Here is a 24,053-nt window from a genome sequence, read left to right as displayed (position 1 = left end):
CAAATGTGCCACTCCTCTGCCTGCACTGAGTTGCTGGGAGACGCAGACTCAGAACAGAGCAGACAGAGCGGACAGAGAGGAGTGGGGGATTTGAACACGAATGGAATGTTCTGTTTGTTAAATAGGCTGTTGCTTAATGATGAAACTATTTGAGATCTATTGAATTGATAAATGAGAGAGATATGTTGACGGATTAAAAATAAAATAAATAAATAAAATAAAAAGTTATTGAGCTATTTATAATATTCCTGAGTTATTTCTTAGAACGAGTGTGACTAGAGGAATATTGAATGGTTGAAATAACCCAGTGAGTGCATAAACTACTAAATTATTGTCTGTTTCTTTGTTCTTCTGTCATATGAGAGACGAGAAGGAAGAGACAAAGAGAGAGAGAAAGTGCTGACGTGTAAATCATGTGACAGAATGTGCTGCAACGGATCAAGTCAAATCAAGGCCAGTACTGTTCTATTTACAAAACGTACCTTCCCATAGAGGATATTTTGGGTGCCTAGCATATTTGATGTTATGACAATTTGACAAGGACTTGGCAACAGACTGATCAATTGATGAGAATAAGAATTGCATTTTGGAGTTTTTGTGCATGAGTGGGTTTGATTAGAGTTGAGTGGGGAAATCGAGTACTGACATTATTCTGTAAAATTAAGGTAATTGGGTGCTTATTAAGCAATGGGGTTTGAGTGCTGTAGTGTTGCAGGATTATAGGTCTTTATTTTTTGGATGGCTCTGAAGTTGACTACTTTCATTTACTTTCCTGATTGGATGTGGTAAGATTGCCACTAATCAATAATTTGGTAAAATAAAAGAAAATGAATAAATTAATAAATTGATTAATAAATTAATTTGGGGAAGAAAAAAAGAAGAGAGGGAACTATAGGCTACATAGTCTAAAATAATGAAATAATTTACAATAAAGGAATATAAAAGAGTTGTTACAAGGGGGAAAAATGACATAAAAACGATGAAAGTAATTACTCCTGTTGATGTAGTAGAAAATAGTAATCCTTTAGTTAATGGTATTGCAAGGTTATCTGGAAAAGGGAATAAACTCCATTCTGAAAGAGAGAAGTTTCATAGTCTGGGAAGCCTACCATTGGAGGATAAGTCTAGGAGAGAAGTGGGGATTTTTCCATGGTATGGTGTAACATTTTGGGAAGATAACATAGATAATATTACCTATAATTTGAAGGGTTTTGCAAATGAAACGATAAGAGGGTTTAACCTTCTGTCAAGACTCAAAGGAGTATTGATAGATAGATATCAATTTTGTATTTTTCAAATGGGTTTATATATAATGGTGATTTTAGTATTTTGTGATGAATCAAGGAGGGAAATGGTATGTGATTCATTTTATATATCATTTTTATATTTTTAGTTGATATTGATGTTTTAATTTGAATGTGTTGTTTTGCAAAAGATACTGTTTGGTTTTTTCTTTTCTTCCAGAAGCATATGGGGGAATGTGTAGAGGGGATTCAAATACTCAAACAGGGACAATATGAAAGGACAATATGAAAGGACAATATGAAGGGACAATATGATAAAAGATGCTCAATCGTTTGCCAAGTTTTTGTGTAAAGAAGTCATAAGCAGGTGGGGACTTTCGGATTAAATATCCTAAAATTAGTGGGAAAGGATTTTGTGGATAAATCAGTGAAATTGTTTTTTTTTAATTAGTGGGAAAGGAATTTGTGAATAAATCAGTGAAATGGTTTTGGGAAAAATTTGTGGAAAAAGTCAGACTAAAAAGTTATGAAAACTAGGATTGAAGGAACTCTAGGACAGTCAGCTACGCTTCAATGTAAGTGCACGAGAGAGAACAGTGGTGAAGGGAAATTTAGAGTTCAGTGGGAAGATAGATATGGTAGGAGTTTAGATCTGTTAGGAGCAGATGCATTGAGAAGGTATGCGTTGCTGAATGATAAGAGAAGATTGAGGGTGATTGTAGTCTTTATGTGTACAATTCCCAGCAGGGGGATCAAGGTGATTATGAATGTATTTTTTATAATCAACAGTTTGAAAGTGAGGGATTAGAGTTGGGACTGAGAGTTGATGTAGTGACACTAGTGGTGATAGATGGAAATACAAGTAAAGAGTTAAAAGCTTTAGGGAGAATGGATGAATCAACAACAATGACATCAACACTTCAGCATATTATAACAACAGTGAGAAGCAATTCAACTCTTTCAACATTGACAGTTATTAAAGCTATAAATATATCACATTTGATTACAAGGGAGCCAATCGCTCCAGCACCAATTTTAGAGGAAAAGACTGTCATTAGGGTTAGGATGGGTGGTACAGCTCATCTTCCTTGTAGATGTGAGAGAAGGAATGTGTAGAGGTGAGATTCCTCTCATGTGGAGAGATAATTATGGAGAAGAAGTGTTTGGAAGTATATTTTGTAAAATGATATGAAGTGGAAGAGGGTTATGAGTGATTGCTAACTTATTTTGAGTAATGTTAGAGGGAGAATACTATCATGGAGGTACAGGATGAGTTGTTTGATTTTAATAGAAGACAATAAGATATATCTGATCAATACAGTTCGTTAGGAAAGAGAGAAATTAAATGGAAGGCATATGGATTTAATTATTCTGTTTGGAAATTAAAGATGGATGGGCAGGTAGGAATCTTTGGTTCAAGGAGTTACCTCATTCTGTAAGATAAGTGAGGAATCTTGAGGGTAAATGTCTGTTGAGAATTTCAGCATCATAAGGAAAATGGAGTTGAATTTTAGAGAAGGTAGCTAAACCTCTATCAAGTATGTGTCAATCTAATGCTTTATAATGGCTGTTGTATCAGCAACAATCATTAAGAGATAATAATGTTGTTGTGGAAACATTTGTTTAGGCCTAGGTTTAAGTGTTATTGGTTAAGTAAATTACCCTTTGTGAATTTGTTAGATAGGAAGGAAAATCAGTTAACAGCGCTTCATGAAGCATTGGAGGGGAAACCAGTGAGGGCTAAAAGCTGTTTTTGTTGAAATAAAACATATGATGGAAAGGGGATGTTTAGGGGAATATCAGATGGTGATGATTATATGATGATTTGGGGTAAGCAGGAACATAAGGTTAGTAATGAGAAATATAATGTAACTTTTGATGTTTAAGTTAGTAAGAAGAGAAGGACTTTGATGGAGAGAGAAGTTTTTGCATGGTAATGTGACTATTGGGGATTTTAGAGAAACATCTGGGGTTTGTGGTGAGAGAATATATTCTTACCCTATGGATGGAAAGGATGTTGTTACATGTTGAAGTTGAAGCTTCCATATGAGGTTTTAAAATTAAAAGAGGGGAAGCAAGGGGAAAGAGATAAATCTGATTCTGAAAGAGAGAAGTTTCATAGTCTGGGAAGCCTACCATTGGAGGATAAGTCTAGGAGAGAAGTGGGGATTTTTCCATGGTATGGTGTAACATTTTGGGAAGATAACATAGATAATATTACCTATAATTTGAAGGGTTTTGCAAATGAAACGATAAGAGGGTTTAACCTTCTGTCAAGACTCAAAGGAGTATTGATAGATAGATATCAATTTTGTATTTTTCAAATGGGTTTATATATTATGGTGATTTTAGTATTTTGTGATGAATCAAGGGGGGAAATGGTATGTGATTCATTTTATATATCATTTTTATATTTTTAGTTGATATTGATGTTTTAATTTGAATGTGTTGTTTTGCAAAAGATACTGTTTGGTTTTTTCTTTTCTTCCAGAAGCATATGGGGGAATGTGTAGAGGGGATTCAAATACTCAAACAGGGACAATATGAAAGGACAATATGAAAGGACAATATGAAGGGACAATATGAAGGGACAATATGAAGGGACTGGAGGAAGTGGAACAAGGAAGGTGTGGGAAGGTTCAGATTCCATCATCGAAGATGCATTTGAAGTCGACACTGCTGAGGAGATGAAGTGTAGTGGACTACATTCCAATGTCTGCAATGATATATAGACATATTTGCATGTGTAATACATAATTTGTTTTCTGTTGTTGGGTACATGTGGGGATCTCAGATGTTTTTGTTTATTTTGTTGAAGCTTAGGGATATTGGGTCTAGGCAGGGATAGAGAGAATCCACAGGAGGGTCCGATGGGTTGACCAGCCTGAATGTGGAAATTTTTGATTGTATTTTGTTTGCTGAGGCTTTCATGTGTATTCAAATTGCATCATAGTTTAAAATGCATTGATAAAGATGTATGAATTGATCTGGAGTATAGATGGAGGGATATTTGGAAAGAAAGCTGCCAGACAGGTTTTTCGCTCTCACACTCCATAAAGATTTGTTCATATTTCATAGAAATGTATTCACACGCCATAAAGATTTGTTCATATTTCATAGAAATATATTTACACTCCATAGAAAAATGTGTTTTTGGTTTATTGTTAAAAGATACTCAATAAGAGAAATTATTATTTGTCATAAACCTATTCTTTTTGTTTTCGAGACTTAATTTGTCTCGAAGGGGGGAATATGTGGTATCTGAGGAATTTATGACTTTGCTAATGGTTTCAAATGGTTTTAGAGGATGTTGACTCAGCTTAAAGGGAGCATCTGGGGAGTAGTTCTATAGGGGCACCCTAAAGCTGAGGAAGTCTGTTAGGTGGCCTCCTGGGATTGGTCTGTATGGGAAAACACCCATATTATGTTACATAGGGCATAGGATATAAATACTTGGTTAAAACAAAGGAGGACAGAATCATCATATTTGAGATTGGGCGGTTATTCTCCAGATGTCTGCAGATATCTGTAAATTGAAGCTGTAACCCTTTGATATAAATAAACCTTTATAATCAAAGTACAGCGTCAGCGGATTTCCTTGGTCTCACAGCATAATTAGCAACGTTTTCTCGACACCACACCTCATTAAAATGCAAATCAATTCATAACATTTTTGACATGCGTTTTTATGGATTTTTTTGTTGTTATTCTGTCTCTCACTGTTCAAATAAACCTACCATTAAAATTATAGACTGATAATTTCTTTGTCAGTGGGCAAACGTACAAAATCAGCAGGGGATCAAATACTTTTTTCCCCTCACTGAAGCATGCTTCTGTCTATAACGTGAGCTGCTCAGTATGTGTTGATAGTCCTTTCTACCGCGCCGTTTTTGAAAGATAATGTTAGCATCGAGAACTACAAAAGTTTTGCTACTTTTCTCAACAACATTGATGCCCTGAATTTAGTAGACGCTATCGACAGATCAGTTGGAAAAAGTGATGGGCTATTTTCTGCACAAGCCACGGTCAGTGTGAACTGGAGTAACTTGACACAACACTGGCCAAACAAGATGTAGGTACAAACAAAACGGCGTTAAATGGTTCCAGTCTGCCGTGAAGCATTCATCCATCTATATGGGTAAGAGTCTATTACATTTTCAGATTTTATAAAGTTCCTAATTTTGACAAAAAGTCGTTTTCATTGCAAGTTAAAGTGTACTTTTAGCTAGCGAACGTTAGCTTGCTGGCTCGCTAGCTAATGTTACGCGTCTGATCTGTGTAGTAATATTATTTGAATCAGAAATCCATTTGCATTGCTGGTTATAGCCTAATGTTAGCTAGCTAACATTGAACCTAGTTGGTTAGCTCTTTAGCTACCTGCAGATTCATACTACAGCTATGACAATATTTGTATTTGTAGTAGTATGAGAGTTGGGATTATGACGGTTCATTGTTTAGCTAGCTAGCTAGCTACATGTCTAAACAAAATACTCCACTTCGCCAGATGATTACATGACCCATCAAGTTAGCCAGGTGTGTCTGGGGGTGATTACAGCCATCTATTGTATTTCATGAACATGTGTACTTGTCTAGACAATAGTGACCCATCCACTTAGCTAGATGTGGCTGGGGGGTGGTTATAGCATTTCCTTCACATGACCCATCAATTTAGACAAGTGTGTAGGGTAAGCGTCATCTAATAATTATGAAATATTTATCAACATATTTTTATCTGGACACTTTCTGTTTTTGATATTGCTACTATGCAAGTAACCATTTCACTGTACCTTTTACACCTTCTGTATCCTGTGCATGTGAAAAATAAACTTTGATTTTATTTGATATAGTGTGTGTTTCCCAGAGACGTTAATGTGAAGAACAACATGACCAGCACCAAAGTCAGATTAGGATATAGGCCAAGGACTAGATAAAGTGTGTGTGGGGGGGCGGGGGGGCTAAGGCTTAAGAGACAAATTAACAAATTAACTTTTAACAAGGCATTCCAGGTGACTACCTCATGAAGCTGGTTGAGAGAATGCCAAGAGTGTGCAAAGCTGTCATCATGGCAAAGGGTGGCTATTTGAATAATCTGAAATATAAAACATATTTTGATTTGTTTAACACTTTTTTGGTTACTACATGATTCCATATGTGTTATTTCATAGTTTTGATATCTCCACTATTATTCTACAATGTAAAAATTGTTTAAAATAAAGAAAAACCCTTGAATGAGTATGTGTGCCCAAACTTTGACTGGTACTGCATCTACAACACAAAATCCATGTGTACGTGCATGTATAGTGCGTATGTTATCGTGTGTGTATGCATGTGTTTGTGCCTATGTTTATGTTGTTTCACAGTCCCCGCTGTTCCATAAGGTGTATTTTTATCTATTTTTAAAATCTGATTCTACTGCTTGCATCAGTTACCTGATGTGGAATAGAGTTCCATGTAGTCATGGCTCTATGTAGTACTGTGCGCCTCCCATAGTCTGTTGTTGACTTGGGAACTGTGAAGAGACCTCTGGTGGCATGTCTTTTGGGGTATGCATGGGTGTCTGAGCTGTGTGCTAGTCGTTTAAACAGACAGCTCGGTGCTTTCAACATGTCAATACCTCTCACAAATACAAGTATTGATGAAGTCAATCTCTCCACTTTGAGCCAAGAGAGACTGACATGCATATTATTAATGTTTGCTCTCTGTGTACATCCATGGGCCAGCCGTGCTGCCCTGTTCTGAGCCAATTGCAATTTTCCTAAATCCCTCTTTGTGGCACCTGACCACTCGACTGAACAGTAGTCCAGGTGTGACAAAACTAGAGCCTGTGGAACCTGCCTTGTTGATAGTGCTGTTAAGAATGTATAACCGCACCTTATTATGGAGAGACTTCTCCCCATCTTAGCTACTGTTGTATCAATATGTTTTGACCATGACAGTTTACAATCCAGGGTTACTCCAAGCAGTTTAGTCACCTCAACTTGCTCAATTTCCACATAATTTATTACAAGATTTAGTTGAGGTTTAGGGTTTAGTGAATGATTTGTCCCAAATACAATGCTTTTAGTTTTTGAAATATTTATGACTAACTTATTACTTGCCACCCATTCTGAAGCTAACTGCAGCTCTAAGTGTTGCAGTCATTTCAGTCACTGTAGTAGCTGACGTGTATAGTGTTGAGTCATCCACATACATATACACACTGGCTTTACTCAAAGCCAGTGGCATGTCGTTAGTAAAGATCGGAAAAAGTAAGGGGCCTAGACAGCTGCCCTGGGGATTCCTGATTCTACCTGGATTATGTTGGAGAGGCTTCCATTAAAGAACACCCTCTGTGTTCTGTTAGACAGGTAACTCTTTATCCACAATATAGCAGGGGATGTAAAGCCATTACACATATGTTTTTCCAGCAGCAGATTATGATCGATAATGTCAAAAGCCACACTGAAGTCTAACAAAACAGCCCCCACAATCTTTTTATTATACATTTCTCTCAGCCAATCATCAATCATTTGTGTAAGTGCTGTGCTTGTTGAATGTCCTTCCCTATAAGCGTGCTGAAAGTCTGTTGTCAATTTATTTACTGTAAAATAGCATTGTATCTGGTCAAACACCATTTTTTCCAAAAGTTTACTAAGGGTTGGTAACAGGCTGATTGGTCAGCTATTTGAGTCAGTAAAGGGGGCTTTACTATTCTTAGGTAGCGGAATGACTTTTGCTTCCCTCCAGGCCTAAGGGCACACACTTTCTAGTAGGCTTAAATTGATGATATGGCAAATAGGAGTGGCAATATCATCCCCACTATTATCCTCAGTAATTTTCCATCCAAGTTGTCAGACCCCGGTGGCTTGTCATTGTTGATAGACAACAATACTTTTTTCACCTCTTCTACACTCACTTTACGGAATTCAAAATTACAATTCTTGTCTTTCATAATATACAGTGGGGAGAACAAGTATTTGATACACTGCCGATTTTGCAGGTTTTCCTACTTACAAAGCATGTAGAGGTCTGTAATTTTTATCATAGGTACACTTCAACTGTGAGAGACGGAATCTAAAAAAAAAAAAAAAAAAAAAAATCCAGAAAATCACATTGTATGATTTTTAAGTAATTCATTTGCATTTTATTGCATGACATAAGTATTTGAGCACCTACCAACCAGTAAGAATTCCGGCTCTCATAGACCTGTTAGTTTTTCTTTAAGAAGCCCTCCTGTTCTCCACTCATTACCTGTATTAACTGCACCTGTTTGAACTCGTTACCTGTATAAAAGACACCTGTCCACACACTCAATCAACCAGACTCCAACCTCTCCACAATGGCCAAGACCAGAGAGCTGTGTAAGGACATCAGGGATAAAATTGTAGACCTGCACAAGGCTGGGATGAGCTACAGGACAATAGGCAAGCAGCTTGGTGAGAAGGCAACAACTGTTGGCGCAATTATTAGAAAATTGAAGAAGTTCAAGATGACGGTCAATCACCCTCGGTCTGGGGCATTAATGATCATGAGGAAGGTGAGGGATCAGCCCAGAACTACACGGCAGGACATGGTCAATGACCTGAAGAGAGCTGGGACCACAGTCTCAAAGAAAACCATTAGTAACACACTACGCCGTCATGGATTAAAATCCTGCAGCGCACGCAAGGTCCCCCTGCTCAAGCCAGCGCATGTCCAGGCCCGTCTGAAGTTTGCCAATGACCATCTGGATGATCCAGAGGAGGAATGGGAGAAGGTCATGTGGTCTGATGAGACAAAAATAGAGCTTTTTGGTCTAAATTCCACTCGCCGTGTTTGGAGGAAGAAGAAGGATGAGTACAACCCCAAGAACACCATCCCAACCGTGAAGCATGGAGGTGGAAACATCATTCTTTGGGGATGCTTTTCTGCAAAGGGGACAGGACGACTGCACCGTATTGAGGGGAGGATGGATGGGGCCATGTATCGCGAGATCTTGGCCAACAACCTCCTTCCCTCAGTAAGAGCATTGAAGATGGGTCGTGGCTGGGTCTTCCAGCATGACAACGACCCGAAACACAAAACCAGGGCAACTAAGGAGTGGCTCCGTAAGAAGCATCTCAAGGTCCTGGAGTGGCCTAGCCAGTCTCCAGACCTGAACCCAATAGAAAATCTTTGGAGGGAGCTGAAAGTCCGTATTGCCCAGCGACACCCCCGAAACCTGAAGGATCTGGAGAAGGTCTGTATGGAGGAGTGGGACAAAATCCCTGCTGCAGTGTGTGCAAACCTGGTCAAGACCTATAGGAAACGTATGATCTCTGTAATATTAAATTAAATATTAAGTTCTGCTTTTCTGATGTATCAAATACTTATGTCATGCAATAATAATTTTTATTCAGTTCAGACACATGATTTCTCAATTTGACGTACGTTTGCCAATCGGTTGTGCAGCCAGACTTATTTGCCATTCCTTTTGCCTCATCCCGCTCAACCATACCATTTTCCAATTCCTCATCAATCCACAGGGATTTAATAGTTTTTACAGTCATCTTCTTAATGGGTGCATGCTTATTAGGTACTGGGATAAGCAATTTCATAAATGTGTCAAGTGCAATGTCTGTTTGGTCCTCATTACACACTACGGACTAACAAATATTATTTACATCAACAACATAGGAATCACTACAAAACTCACTACATCTGATGGATCTGGATACTGCTTTCAAGCACATTTCTGCAGCATTAGTAAAGATGTGATCAATACATGTTGATGTTTTCATTCCTGTGCTGTTTGTAACTACCCTGGTAGGTTGACTGATAACCTGAACCAGGTTGCAGGCACTGGTTACAGTTTGAAAAAATTTCTTGAGTGGGCAGCTTGATGAAAGCCAGTCAATATTTAAAATCACCCAGAAAATATACCCCCTCTGTTGATATCACATACATTATCAAGCATTTCACACGTTATCCAGATACTGATTGTTAGCACTTGGTGGTCTTTAGCAGCTTCCTACAAGAATGGGCTTTAGGTGAGGCAGATGAACCTGTCGCCATATTACTTCAACAGTATTTAACATGAGATCCTCACTAATCTTTACAGAAATGTAATTCTGAATATAAACAGCAACACCTCCACCACTGGCATTTCTGTATTTTCTGTAAATGTGATAACCTTGTATTGCTACCACGGTATCAAAGGTATTGTCTAAGTGAGTTTCAGAGATAGTCAGAATATGAATGTCATCTGTAACTGGCAAGTTATTAATTTCATGAACCTTGTTTCTTAAGCTACATAGGATACACTAGACACTTGTATGTCATAAAGTTAAGTTAAGTTAAGTTAATTGTGGCCAGGGGTTGTCTATCGGTTAGGGCTGCTGCCTTAAGCGCGCACATATAGGCCTACCATGTTGGTGTCGGTTTGATTCAATCCCCCGATTGACTTGATGTAATTACACATTTCAAATATGGATAGTCCGGGGTTATTTTACCTCCAATCTTGATCAAAATGACCATACCAGACACTTTTGGATAACATAAATAGAAAACAAATAAAATAATAACAGCCAGTTACACGAAAATGAGTTTACATTCATACAATGTGTCGGGTAAATTGCCACAGTAGATTTGCGGTGGTAAACAAGGAAATATTTTATTTCTATTGTAGGGAATGCTTGTCAAATAAATAAATTGCCCTTAGTCTGTTCAAAAAGGACTAAGTTGTTGCAATGACTATACCAGCCAGCAGTGGGGACCCGTCTTTCAGGGCTCCACCTGTTTTATTGCCTGTTTTGCATGTTATTTTGGCATTAATATGTCTCACATATCAGTTTGCAAACAATGTTAAAAATGTTTATTGAGTTAATAAAACCGCATACAAACATGGTCTCTTTTTTGCTTTCTTGAGTAAGGCAGCTCCAAAATGCAGGTGTTTCAGCCTAGCTCAGTGCTTTCTGTGGTGGAGGGGCAGCCATAGGAAAATACAGAGTGTAGGGGTTGGTAATCTTCTCTTGTTGCGCCGTGATTAGCACAGTGTTCTGTGACTCATGGGGACACTACGTCACCGCAAAATCTACAGGGAGAGCTAGAAAGTTCAAGCCCCCCTGGGTTCTGCCACAGATTTACATTAGAAGTGCCCATCCAAGAAGGCTCAAGGTAATTGGCCACAGATAAAATGACACAAATCATGTTATATCTACTGTAGCTTTGATTGGACTGATCATGTCATCATCTTACTTTCAAAATCGTAGCTAGAAAGCTAGACAAGCAGTAATCATCATGAATCACGTCAACAATCTACTGGCAAATCCTTTTCAATCCTTATCATATGAAGAGAAATTATAGATAAAACGTATCGGTGCTCATCAGCCATTGTACATAAACATTATACAATAAGTTGGAAATCGCAAATTCAACAATGAGTGGTTTGGAAGGAATCAGTGGCTAACTGCAAGCGTTGTAAAGCAATCACTATTTTTCTTCCCCTGCTATTTGGTGGAGAGGGTGGTCCAAGTCTGTGTTTAAGGGTCTCTTTTCACAGCTTAAAAGGATAAAACATTCACACGCAACACCATGGGCCAGAACAGGTTGAATATACAGTGGGGGAAAAAAGTATTTAGTCAGCCACCAATTGTGCAAGTTCTCCCACTTAAAAAGATGAGAGAGGCCTGTAATTTTCATCATAGGTACACGTCAACTATGACAGACAAACTGAGAAAAAAAAATCCAGAAAATCACATTGTAGGATTTTTAATGAGTTTATTTGCAAATTATGGTGGAAAATAAGTATTTGGTCACCTACAAACAAGCAAGATTTCTGGCTCTCACAGACCTGTAACTTCTTCTTTAAGAGGCTCCTCTGTCCTCCACTCGTTACCTGTATTAATGGCACCTGTTTGAACTTGTTATCAGTATAAAAGACACCTGTCCACAACCTCAAACAGTCACACGCCAAACTCCACTATGGCCAAGACCAAAGAGCTGTCAAAGGACACCAGAAACAAAATTGTAGACCTGCACCAGGCTGGGAAGACTGAATCTGCAATAGGTAAGCAGCTTGGTTTGAAGAAATCAACTGTGGGAGCAATTATTAGGAAATGGAAGACATACAAGACCACTGATAATCTCCCTCGATCTGGGGCTCCACGCAAGATCTCACCCCGTGGGGTCAAAATGATCACAAGAACGGTGAGCAAAAATCCCAGAACCACATGGGGGGACCTAGTGAATGACCTGCAGAGAGCTGGGACCAAAGTAACAAAGCCTACCATCAGTAACACACTACGCCGCCAGGGACTCAAATCCTGCAGTGCCAGACGTGTCCCCCTGCTTAAGCCAGTACATGTCCAGGCCCGTCTGAAGTTTGCTAGAGTGCATTTGGATGATCCAGAAGAGGATTGGGAGAATGTCATATGGTCAGATGAAACCAAAATAGAACTTTTTGGTAAAAACTCAACTCGTCGTGTTTGGAGGACAAAGAATGCTGAGTTGCATCCAAAGAACACCATACCTACTGTGAAGCATGGGGGTGGAAAACATCATGCTTTGGGGATGTTTTTCTGCAAAGGGACCAGGACGACTGATCCGTGTAAAGGAAAGAATGAATGGGGCCATGTATCGTGAGATTTTGTGTGAAAACCTCCTTCCATCAGCAAGGGCATTGAAGATGAAACGTGGCTGGGTCTTTCAGCATGACAATGATCCCAAACACACCGCCCGGGCAACGAAGGAGTGGCTTCGTAAGAAGCATTTCAAGGTCCTGGAGTGGCCTAGCCAGTCTCCAGATCTCAACCCCATAGAAAATCTTTGGAGGGAGTTGGAAGTCTGTGTTGCCCAGCGACAGCCCCAAAACATCACTGCTCTAGAGGAGATCTGCATGGAGGAATGGGCCAAAATACCAGCAACAGTGTGTGAAAACCTTGTGAAGACTTACAGAAAACGTTTGACCTGTGTCATTGCCAACAAAGGGTATATAACAAAGTATTGAGAAACTTTTGTTATTGACCAAATACTTATTTTCCACCATAATTTGCAAATAAATCCATTAAAAATCCTACAATGTGATTTTCTGGATTTATTTTTCTCAATCTGTCATAGTTGACGTGTACCTATGATGAAAATTACAGGCCTCTCATCTTTTTAAGTGGGAGAACTTGCACAATTGGTGGCTGACTAAATACTTTTTTTCCCCACTGTATTGGCCATGCTGTCAGTCCAGCATGACTTCTGCCGTGTTAAAAACAACTGGAAACTCGAGCTCCGACTGGGAAAATACATTTTGAACGGACAACCAACTCGGAATTCCAAGTCGGGAACTCGGGCCTCTTTCTAGAGCTCCGAACTGAAGATCACTGATGTCATGATTCTACCTTGTTTTTTTCAGAGTTCCCAGTTGTTTTGAAAGCACCATAAATCCAGAGAATGCCAGACTTTGATGACAAAGTTTCATGACAAAAAGCTTTCGTAGTCTGCTCATATGCCCCCTTTATTTATCCTACAGTTCTGACTTGGTGTATAGGGAGAATACTGTAAGAACGGCCCATGTTCTGAATTCTGTCACTGTACATTTCAAAAGTGCTGAACAAATAGTTATATTGACTATGTCCATCTTAGCTCGCTCATTAATGTCTTAATCGAAATGATGGATTACCTCTTATCCGCTCATCGCTCCCTTATGCCATAGTTTGTACATCTCAATTGTCAGTAGAAACCACATTTGTTTAAGCAAATATCAGCTATGTTTTTTAAAAAGGCAGCAAATGAGACTGAATGAACTGTTTCGCTGCCAGACAAGGCTCTGCTGATAGCCAGGTGTAGTGGTGGTAAGGATTTACCCCATGGTGCTGAAAAGAAAGCTCTGTTGTTGGGACAGCTTTATGTAGGCCCTAACAGTTTGTGGGCACTGTTTGTCACCGTTATAGTGCAATTAATGTATTGTTTAGTGTTGTGTAGTTGCTTTGCTGGCATGCATCAACATTTATTTATTTTAGTTTGCCCCACCAAGATTTACATGCTAAAATTACCACTGCCAATTAGAGGGCGAACATATCTTGAAAGACTTTGGTTGCAAGCAGGACACCGACGTCATCTTTTAGGGAATGGTAATGAGGTGACAAAAATTACTTTCATATGCATTTTGAATTCAAATGTTGAGTAACTGGTGTTTATCAGCCTGTTGCCAAGCTAGCTAGCTAGCTAGCTAGCACGTCGGACACGATAGCTAGCTAGCAGGCGATCTCATTGTGAAGAACTGGACTGTTTTTAAAATATGAATTGGTGAACTTGCTAGCCAGCCAAAGACATTGGCACCTGATCGCGTTTCACTCCATTGCATTGGCTTGGCATGAGAAAACAGTCCTGCCTGACTCGTTTGGAGGGAAGACATTTTAACAACATCTGATGAAAAACAGAGGAAATGCAGCCAGCTGTGTTCTGTTCAATCTAGGCTTGCTAGCCAGCTAAGTTATTTGTGCATTCTGTTGATGAGTCTGTTTTGCTAGTTAGCTGCATGCAGTGTCTATTTACCTAGCTTACGTTAGCTAACTTTCTCTTGCCACTTTACCTTCTCCTATTGTGTTGAACCATTGGGGTTGGTGTTACTAGTTAAAATTAGAGGCCAAGTTATTCTACCTCTTACTGTAAACAACTTAACCAAGCCTAAAAATATACAAAACTGTCACATTAATAAAGGTAGTCGTCTCTTCAGCAACTACCTAGCACTGAAATTTGAGCAGTGAGATTAATTTCTCCCCCTTGTCTCTGCTTGTTCCAGGTTGAAAGACATCCCACCCTGACACCCTGCAGATGTAAAGAACTTGTTGTGAACCTCCCAGCCACCAGGATAATCACCATATGCCAGGATATTATTCAGGAGTGTATAACATCACAATGTTAGAAATAAATATATTCACCCATGTTATTGTTTATCATGCAAGTTTGTCAGAACATAGTAACTTAAGAAGTTTATTCTAAATACAGATGTGATTTCTGTCCCAGGGGATTGCACTGTGTGCAAGTCTTCAATTTAGACCAGAATTAGTTGAATTAGGTGTTAGTTAAGGGCTGGAACAAAAACATGTAAACTCCTGTCTGTGTATAAAAAAAACCTGGGGCTCTCATGACAACATTTGCCCTCATGTAATGAACAAGCTTATGAATGTTGGAGGTTAATCTCCTTGAGCTGTGCCTCACTTGGGAATTGCGAGAATGGCGCTAATCTTAACTTTGTTTTGTACATAATGTTTCCGGCTTCGTTTCCTATGACCGAAAAGAGCTTCTGGACATCAGAACATTGATCACTAAAGGAAGAGGCGGCATTATACAGGCCAGCGTGCGGGACACCTGACGAGACTACGTTGGCGAGTGGATAAACCGCTTCTACCCTCCGTTCTATTGGCGAACATGCAATCACTGGAGAATAAACTGGACGAGCTCCGTTCGAGACTATCCCATCAACGTGATCTGAAGAAAGGCGTTGTACATAAACTTTTTGTAATCTGTAGCCGCTCTGACTTGAAACGGCGTCACTTCCCTCACACTTCTGCGTTGTCTCCGTGCTGCTGTGCTGTTTGTTGCTACTTGGCTACCTGCCCAACTTTGCTTTTTACTTTTAATAACCATTTAAATCTAACTCTGTATTTAACAAATTTACCAACGTCTTAGTTTTGTCCTCAATTGACTTTTCTCATTCAACTTTTTCACCCCGGACACTTTATCTGGACATGGATCTGCAGGACTTCCACCAGCCGAAAAAGCTAAGTAACATTATGTCTTCTAATTGCAGTCGCTGTACTCATAATATGCAGGACAACTATCGCCTTATGGTGACGATAGCCAAGTTGTAAGCCTGGCTTCAGGCACAATCGTTAGGCAATGGCAATAAGTGTACGAAACAGTGGCGGCTCCTGAAAAAATTCTCAGGGGGGGCAATTTTTCTGATGATTTAGGTGACCTACACACATTTTTAAAAAGATATGTCCAGCAACAACATGAAGACAGGGGCAGCATATAAGTCAATACCAGAAGCATTTATTGACTGATCTCAAAAGTGTTGGCTTACAAAATCAAAATAAGTTATCACAGTAAAAATAATCAAGGGTGTTCTTTCACATTCCTCAACACTGCATAAACAATATGCATTTCCATAAACAAATGAAATATCAGCTGAAAATACAGCATCTTGGTATTTGTTCAGATTGCAGGATCAACAAGAGCTTTTACCACATTTTTTGCCTCATGGTTGAATTGGAAATATGTGCACCTGAGCATAATTCACAACAAGCAAGCAGGAGCTTTTGATAGAGGCTACTGAAAACATTGATGCAAGTTATTGGTAATAAGACATTTTTATAGACGTCCATATTCTGCCCTCTTGTATAGATTTGTGAAAATGAACAGTGATAGACATTTTGCCTGAAAACAGAATTTGAAAGTAATTTATAGAAAAGGTAAACACAGCTATCTGTATGGCTTTGTAAAAATGAACAACCATATTCTGGCCAGAGAAAGAGAACCTTTCTTTGGTGTGATCCAGGATGGTGTTGCAGACCTCTTCAGACAGCCTCTGCTTCTCCTCTTCTCTCAAAGCTGTTCTGGGTCTTTTGGCTCCTGTTGCTTCTTGCAGCTGCTGTTGAGAGGAGTCCCTGAAGGCAAACAGACCAATGTGTTTGTTGGCTTTGTACAGTATTGTTGTCTATGTGATGCACAGGTATATGCAATGTATCCATGTATAGTACAAATACTTCAGTTCCACTTAAAATGGGCAGGGATGCATAAAGTCTTTAGTGTTTAAGTTAGCCTTTGTGTCTCACATAGCCTGGATGTTCAGCACAGTATACAGTGGTGCTCATAAGCTTATGATCCCATGCTAAAGTTGACTAAAAAGAGGAATAAAAAAGAAAAGAAAATTGGTGTCCTTAAAGGTTGGATTTTCCAATTTTTTTAATTAAGTCATTAAGATCAATTTCCAAAAGATGATTTTTTTATTTTTTTATTCCTCTTTTTAGTCAACTTTAGAATGTGTTCATACACTTATGAGCACCACTGTACAGTACACATAGTATATAAAATAAGCTAGATTACACCACTGGCCATATATAATGAGAATAATGTAATTTCAAACACAAATGCAGTCTCCTTTCATGCATACATTTTCAAATAAAGCTCTGCTTTGAGAAAGATCGAATGATATTGTTTAATCTTACCTTATGGCCTGCACACTGCTTGTGAAGCTGTCGAGGGCACGTTTGATAAAGACAGCATCGATGTCCTTCTTCTGTAGCTTCTGGTACAGAATGTCGACGTGGGGCATGATTTTGTGAAAAAGCCGCAGGAAAAAAATAAAATCTTCATCATGTAGCATCCTCACGTAGCCAGATGCCTCTCTCACCGTGGGCTGGTCAAATGAACCCAATGAACCCGTCCGAATGGCTTCAAAACATTCTATGAGGTCGTCTCGATTCTCGTAGACAGTGTTCACGACTCTGCTTAGTAGAAACCTGTTGAATTATTAAATTTGGTCTGGGAGGTCCTAATTGTTTCGTTGCCAATTTATCTTGATTTGTTCGCCGACAAAAAGGAACTTCTTTCAAAGAGACAATCGAGTTGCACTGAAGGCTAGCCATTTTGACAGTAGTAGTGAATTGATTGATGAGGCTACCCGCTCTTTTCTTAGTTACGTTCATGGTTATGTTACGTATGACGAAAGCGCGTAAGTGCAAGCCCTCAGAAACCCATAGAGATTGTATTGAAAGCTCTGATATTTGAAAAAAATTGATTTTACATTAGAGGCTATGAGAGACTTCTGGGCGATTTTCAACCTGACTGAAATCGCCCCAAAACGGGCGGGGACATTTGAAGCACGACTTTAGCCTGATTGGACATTTAGTGGCAGATCAGACGTCTAGATTAGAACACTGATAACTACTGTTGCCGTGATATAATTGATTAGAAAAAAAATCCCTTCCTTTTCCCGTTTGGCAGTGCGTCGCCCATATCGCCCTAATGAACACACCGCCCCTGGTACGAAAGGATGAAACAGCGTCTGTGCCACCAGTAAGTACAGGTAGTAGTGTTTATTTGTATTTTCTCACAGCTTCTGGAAAGAAATACTGTTGGCATGTTCAACAAAGTCTCCCACCATTAGCACGGACAAATTGAAAACCCTAGTCATTGGCGACTCCATTACCCGCAATATTATTATATTATTATAATAATGTCCTGGGCAAATTATATGAAAATCAAATACAGAAATATCTAATTTACATAAGTATTCACACCCCTGAGTCAATAGAATCACCTTTGGCAATGATTACAGTTGTGAGCCTTCCTGGGTAAATCGCTAAGTGCTTTGCACACCTGGATTGTACAATACTTGCACATTATTATTTTTAAAAAAATCTTCAAGCTCTGTCAAGTTGGTTGTTAATCATTGCTAGACAGACATTATGTCTTGCCATAGATTTTCAAGCCGATTTAGGTCAACATTGTAACTAGGCCACTCATGAACATTCCATTTCATCTTCGTAAGCAACTCCAGTATATATTGGGCCTTGTGTTTTAATAATAATAATAATAATAATATAAGTTATTGTCCTGCTGAAAGGTGTCTGTTGGAAAGCAGACTGAACCAGGTTTTCCTCTACGATTTTGCCTGTGCTTAGCTCTATTTTGTTTATTTTTATCCTGAAAATCTCCCTAGTCCTTGCCGATGACAAGCTTACCCATAACATGATGCAGCCACCACCATGCTTGAAAATATGAAGAGAGGCACTCAGTGAAGTGTTGTGTTGGATTTGCCCTAAACATAACACTTTGTATTCAGGACCTAAAGTTCATTTCTTTGCCACATTTTTGGCAGTTTTACTGTAGTGGCTTATTGCAAACAGGATGCATGTATTCTGAACAGGCATCCTTCTTTTCACTTTGTCATTTAGTATTGTGGAGTAACTACAATGTTGTTTATCCATCCTCAGTTATCTTTTACCACAACCATGAAACTCTAACTGTTTTAAAGTCACCATTGGCCTCATGGTGAAATGGTGAGCAGTTTCCTTCCTCTCCGTCAACTGAGTTAGGAAGGACGCCTGTTTCTTTGTAGTGACTGGGTGTATTGATACACCAAAAGTTTAATTAACAACTTCACCATGCTCAAGGGTATATTCAATGTCTGCTTTTCTTATTCCTACACATCTACCAATAGGTGCTCTTCTTTGCGAGACATTGGAAAACATCCCTGGTCTTTGTGGTTGAATCTGTGTTTTAAATTCACTGCTCAACTGAGGGACCTCGTAGATAATTGTATGTGTGGGGTACAGAGATGAGGTAGTCATTCAAAAATCATGTTAAACCCTATTATTGCACACAGAGTGAGTCCATGCAACTTATTATATGGCTTGTTAAGCAAATGATTACTCCTGCACTTCTTTAGGCTTGCAATAACAAAGGGGTTGAATACATTTCAGCTTTACATTTCTAATTAATTTCTAAAAATGTCTAAAAACATAATTCAATTTTGACATTATGGGGTATTGTGTGTAGGTTAGTGACACAAAATCTAAATTTAATCCATTTTGAATTCAGGCTGTAACACAACAAAACGTAGAAAAAGTCAAGGGGTGTGAATACTTTCTGAAGGCACTGTATATATTGTGGATCTAAATGTTTTTCCTCATAATTATGGACTATCGGATCACCATCTTCTTACGTTTGCAATTGCAACAAATAATTTGCTTAGACGCCAACCAAGGATTATCAAAAGCTGCGCTATAAATTCTCAGACAACAAAGATTCCTAGACGCTCTTCCTTACATAATACCCTAGATGCAGTCGGACCGCTAAAAACACAAACGGTCACAAGAAACTAGCTCCCTGGTAATACAGAAAATACCCGAGCCCTGCAGCAAGCTTCCAGAAAATTGGAATGGAAATGGCGCTCCACCAAATTGGAAGTCTTCCGACTAGCTTGGAAAGACAGTATTGTGCAATATTTTAAAAAGCCTGCACTGCTGTTCGATCAGTATACTTTTCCAACCTGATTGAGAAGAAGAAAAAACAAAAAATAATAATTATACTGTCGCAAAGCTAACTAAAAGCAGAATTCCCCAAGTGAGGACGGCCTTCACTTCAGCAGTGATGAAGTCATGAACTTCTTTGACGAAAAGAACATGATCATTAGAAAACAAATTACGTACTCCTCTTTGAATATGCGTATTTCTCCTAAACTCCGTTGTCCTGAGTCTGCACAGAACTGCCAGGACCTCGTATCAATGGAGACACTTTTAATCCTGTATCTCGACACAGTCACGAAAATAGTAATGACCTCTAAATCGTCCAGCTGTTTACTGGACCCTTTTCCAACTAAACTACTGAAAGAGCTACTTCCTGTGCTTGGCCCTCCTATGTTTAACATAATAAACGTCTCCTTATCCTCCGGATGTGTACAAAACTCACTAAATGTGGCAGTAATAAAGCCTCTCCTGAAAAAGCCAAACTTTGACCCCCAAAAATAAAATCAACTATCAGCTTATATCGAATCTCCCACTCCTCTCAAACTTTAGAAAAAGCTGTTGCTCAGCAAATCCCTGCCTTCCTGAAGACAAATAATGTATACGAAACGCTCCAGTCTGGTTTTAGAACCCATCATAGTACTGAGACCACACTCGTGAAGGTGGTAAATTACATTTTAATGGCATCAGACCAAGGCTCTGTGTCTGTCCTCGTGCTCCTAGACCTTAGTTCCGCTTTCGACACCATCGATCACAACATTCTTTTGGGGAGATTGGAAACCGTAATTGGTCTACGCGGACAAGTTCTTACCTGGTTTAGATTATCTGTCGGAAAAATATCAGTTAGTCTCTTTGGATGGTTTGTCCTGTGACAAATCAATGGTAAGTTTTGGTGTTCCTGAAGGTTCCGTTCTAGGACCACTATTGTTTTCACTATACAGTATATGCTACCTCTTGGTGACGTCATTCGGAAACACAATGTCAACTCTCACTGCTATGCAGACGACATTTTGATGAAACATGGTGAAGCCCTAAAATTGCCTACCCTGGAAGCCTGTGTTTCAGACATAATGAAGTGGATGGCGGCAAATGTTTTACTTTTAAACTCGGACAAAACAGAGATGCTAGTTCTAGGTCCCAAGAAAAAAAGAGACTGACAATCTGACAATGAATCTCGATGGTTGTACAGTTGTCTCAAATAAAACGGAAGTACCTCGGCTTTACTCTGGACCCTGATCTCTCTTTTGACAAACATATGAAAAATATTTCAAGAGCAGACATTTTCCATCTTTGTAACATTGCAAAAATCTGAAACCTTTCGTCCAAAAATTATGCAGAAAAACTAATCCATTCTTTTGTCACTTCAAGATTAGACTACTGCAATGCTCTACTCTCCGGCTACCCAGATAAGGCACTAAATCAACTTAATCTAGTGCTAAATACAGCTGCTAGAATCTTGACTAGAACCAAAACAATTTATCATATTACTCCAATGCTACACTGGCTTCCTGTTAAGGCTGGTTTCAAGGTTTTACTGCTTACCTACAAAGCATTATATGGATTTGTTCCTACCCATCTCGCCGATTTGGTCCAGCCGTTTGTATACCTACACATATGCTACGGTCACAAGACGCAGGCCTCCTTATTGTTCTTTGAATTTCTAAGCAAACAGCTGGAGGCAGGGCTTTCTCCAATAGAGCTACATTTTTATTGAATGTTCTGCCGATCCATATGAGAGACGCAGACTCGGTCTCAACCTTTAAATCTTTACTATAGACTCATCTCAGGGCTGTGAAGGTGAACGGCAAGGCACTGGAGTGACGAACCACACTTGCTGTCTCTGCCTGGCCAGCTCCCCTCTCTCCATTGAGATTCTCTGCCTGACCCTATTACGGGGGCTGAGTCACTGGCTTGATCACACTCTCCCATGCCGTCCCTAGGAAGGGTGCATCACGTCGTGCCAGGCTTTTTCCGCTGTACTCGACTTGAGTGGTTTGAGTCACTGACGTGATCGTCCTGTCCGGTTTAGCGCCCCCTCTGGCTCACACGGTGGGGTAGATCTTAGTGGGCTATACTTGGCGTTGTCTACGGGTAGTAAGTTAGTGGTCAGTTGATATCCCTTTGGTGGTGTGGGGGCTGTGCTTTGGCAAAGTGGGTGGGGTTATATCCTGCCTGGTTGGCACTGTCCAGGGGTAACTTTGGACGGGGCCACAGTGTCCCCCGACTCACTCTCCATTCTCTCGCTCTCCTCCCCCACACTCAACAAACTGTATAGGGCCATAAGCATACAAGACAATGCTCACCCAGATAGTGGCCGGTGATTTTAATGCAGGAAAACTGAATCCATTTTACCTAATTTCTACCAGCATGTCACCTGTGCAACTAGAGGCGAAAAAACTCTAGATCACCTTTACTCCACACACGCAGAGGCATACAAAGCTCTCCCTCGCCCTCTATTTGGCAAATCCGACCATAACTCTATCCTTCGGATTCCTGCTTACAAGCAAAAACTCAAAACAGGAAGTACCAGTGACGCGCTCAATACATAAGTGGTCCAATGAAGCAGATGTTTGGCTACAGGACTGTTTAGCTAGCACAGACTGGAATATGTTCCGGGATTCATCCGATGGCATTGAGGAGTTTACCACATCAGTCACCAGCTTCATTAATAAGTACATTGATGAAGTAATCCCCACAGTGACCGTACGTACGTACCCCAACCAGAAACCAACTTATTAAAAGACAACATCTGCACTGAGCAAAAGGCTAGAGCTGCCGCTTTCAAGGAGCGGGACACTAATCCGGACGCTTATTAGAAATCCCACTACACCCTCCGACGAACCATCAAACAGGGAAAGTGTCAATACAGAACTAACATCGAATCCTACTATACCGGCTCTGACGCTCGTCGGATGAGGCAGGGCTTGCAAACTATCACGGATTAAAAAGGGAAACCCAGCCGCGAGCTGCCCAGTGACAAAAGCATACCAGACGAGCTAAATGCCTTCCATGCTCACTTCAAGGCAAGCAACACTGAACCATGCATGAGAGCACCAGCTCTTCCGGATAACTGTGTGATCATGCTCTCTGTAGCTGATGTAAGTAAGACCTTTAAATAGGTTAACATTAACAAGGCTGCAGGGCCAGACGGATTAACAGGACGCATACTCAGAGTACGCACTGACCAGCTGGCAAGTGTCTTCACTGAAATGATCAACATCTCCCTGACCCAGTCTATAATACCTACACGTTTCAAGCAGACCACCATTGTCCCTGTGCCCAAGAACACCAAGGTAACCTGTCTAAATGACTATCGCCCCATAGCACTCACATCTGTAGCCATGAAATGCTTTGAAAGGCTGGTCATGGCTCACATCAAGTTAAGTTTTAATGTCACATGCACAAGTACAGTCAACACCATCATCACAGACACCCTGGACCCACTCCAATTCGCATACCGCCCCAACAGATCCACTGATGACGCAATCTCTATTGCAATCCACACATGGACAAAAGGAACACCTACGTGTTCATTGACTACAGCTCAGCGTTCAACACCATAGTTCCTTTCAAGCTCATCACTAAGCTAAGGACCCTGGGACTGAACACCTCCCTCTGCAACTGGACTTCCTGACGGGCCGCCCCCAGGTGGTGTGGGTAGGCAACACCACATGCACCACGCTGACCCACAACACGGGGGGCCCTTAGGGGTGCGTGATTAGTCCCCTTCTGTACTCCCTGTTCACCCACGACTGCGTGGCCACGCACGACTCCAACACCATCATTAAGTTTGCCGACGACACGACGGTGGTAGGCCTGATCACCGACGACGATAAGACAGCCTATA

Source organism: Coregonus lavaretus (assembly GCF_964263955.1).
Source record: "Coregonus lavaretus genome assembly, chromosome: 23".
In the NCBI taxonomy this organism is placed as follows: domain Eukaryota; kingdom Metazoa; phylum Chordata; class Actinopteri; order Salmoniformes; family Salmonidae; genus Coregonus; species Coregonus lavaretus.
This window is presented reverse-complemented; position numbering follows the sequence as displayed.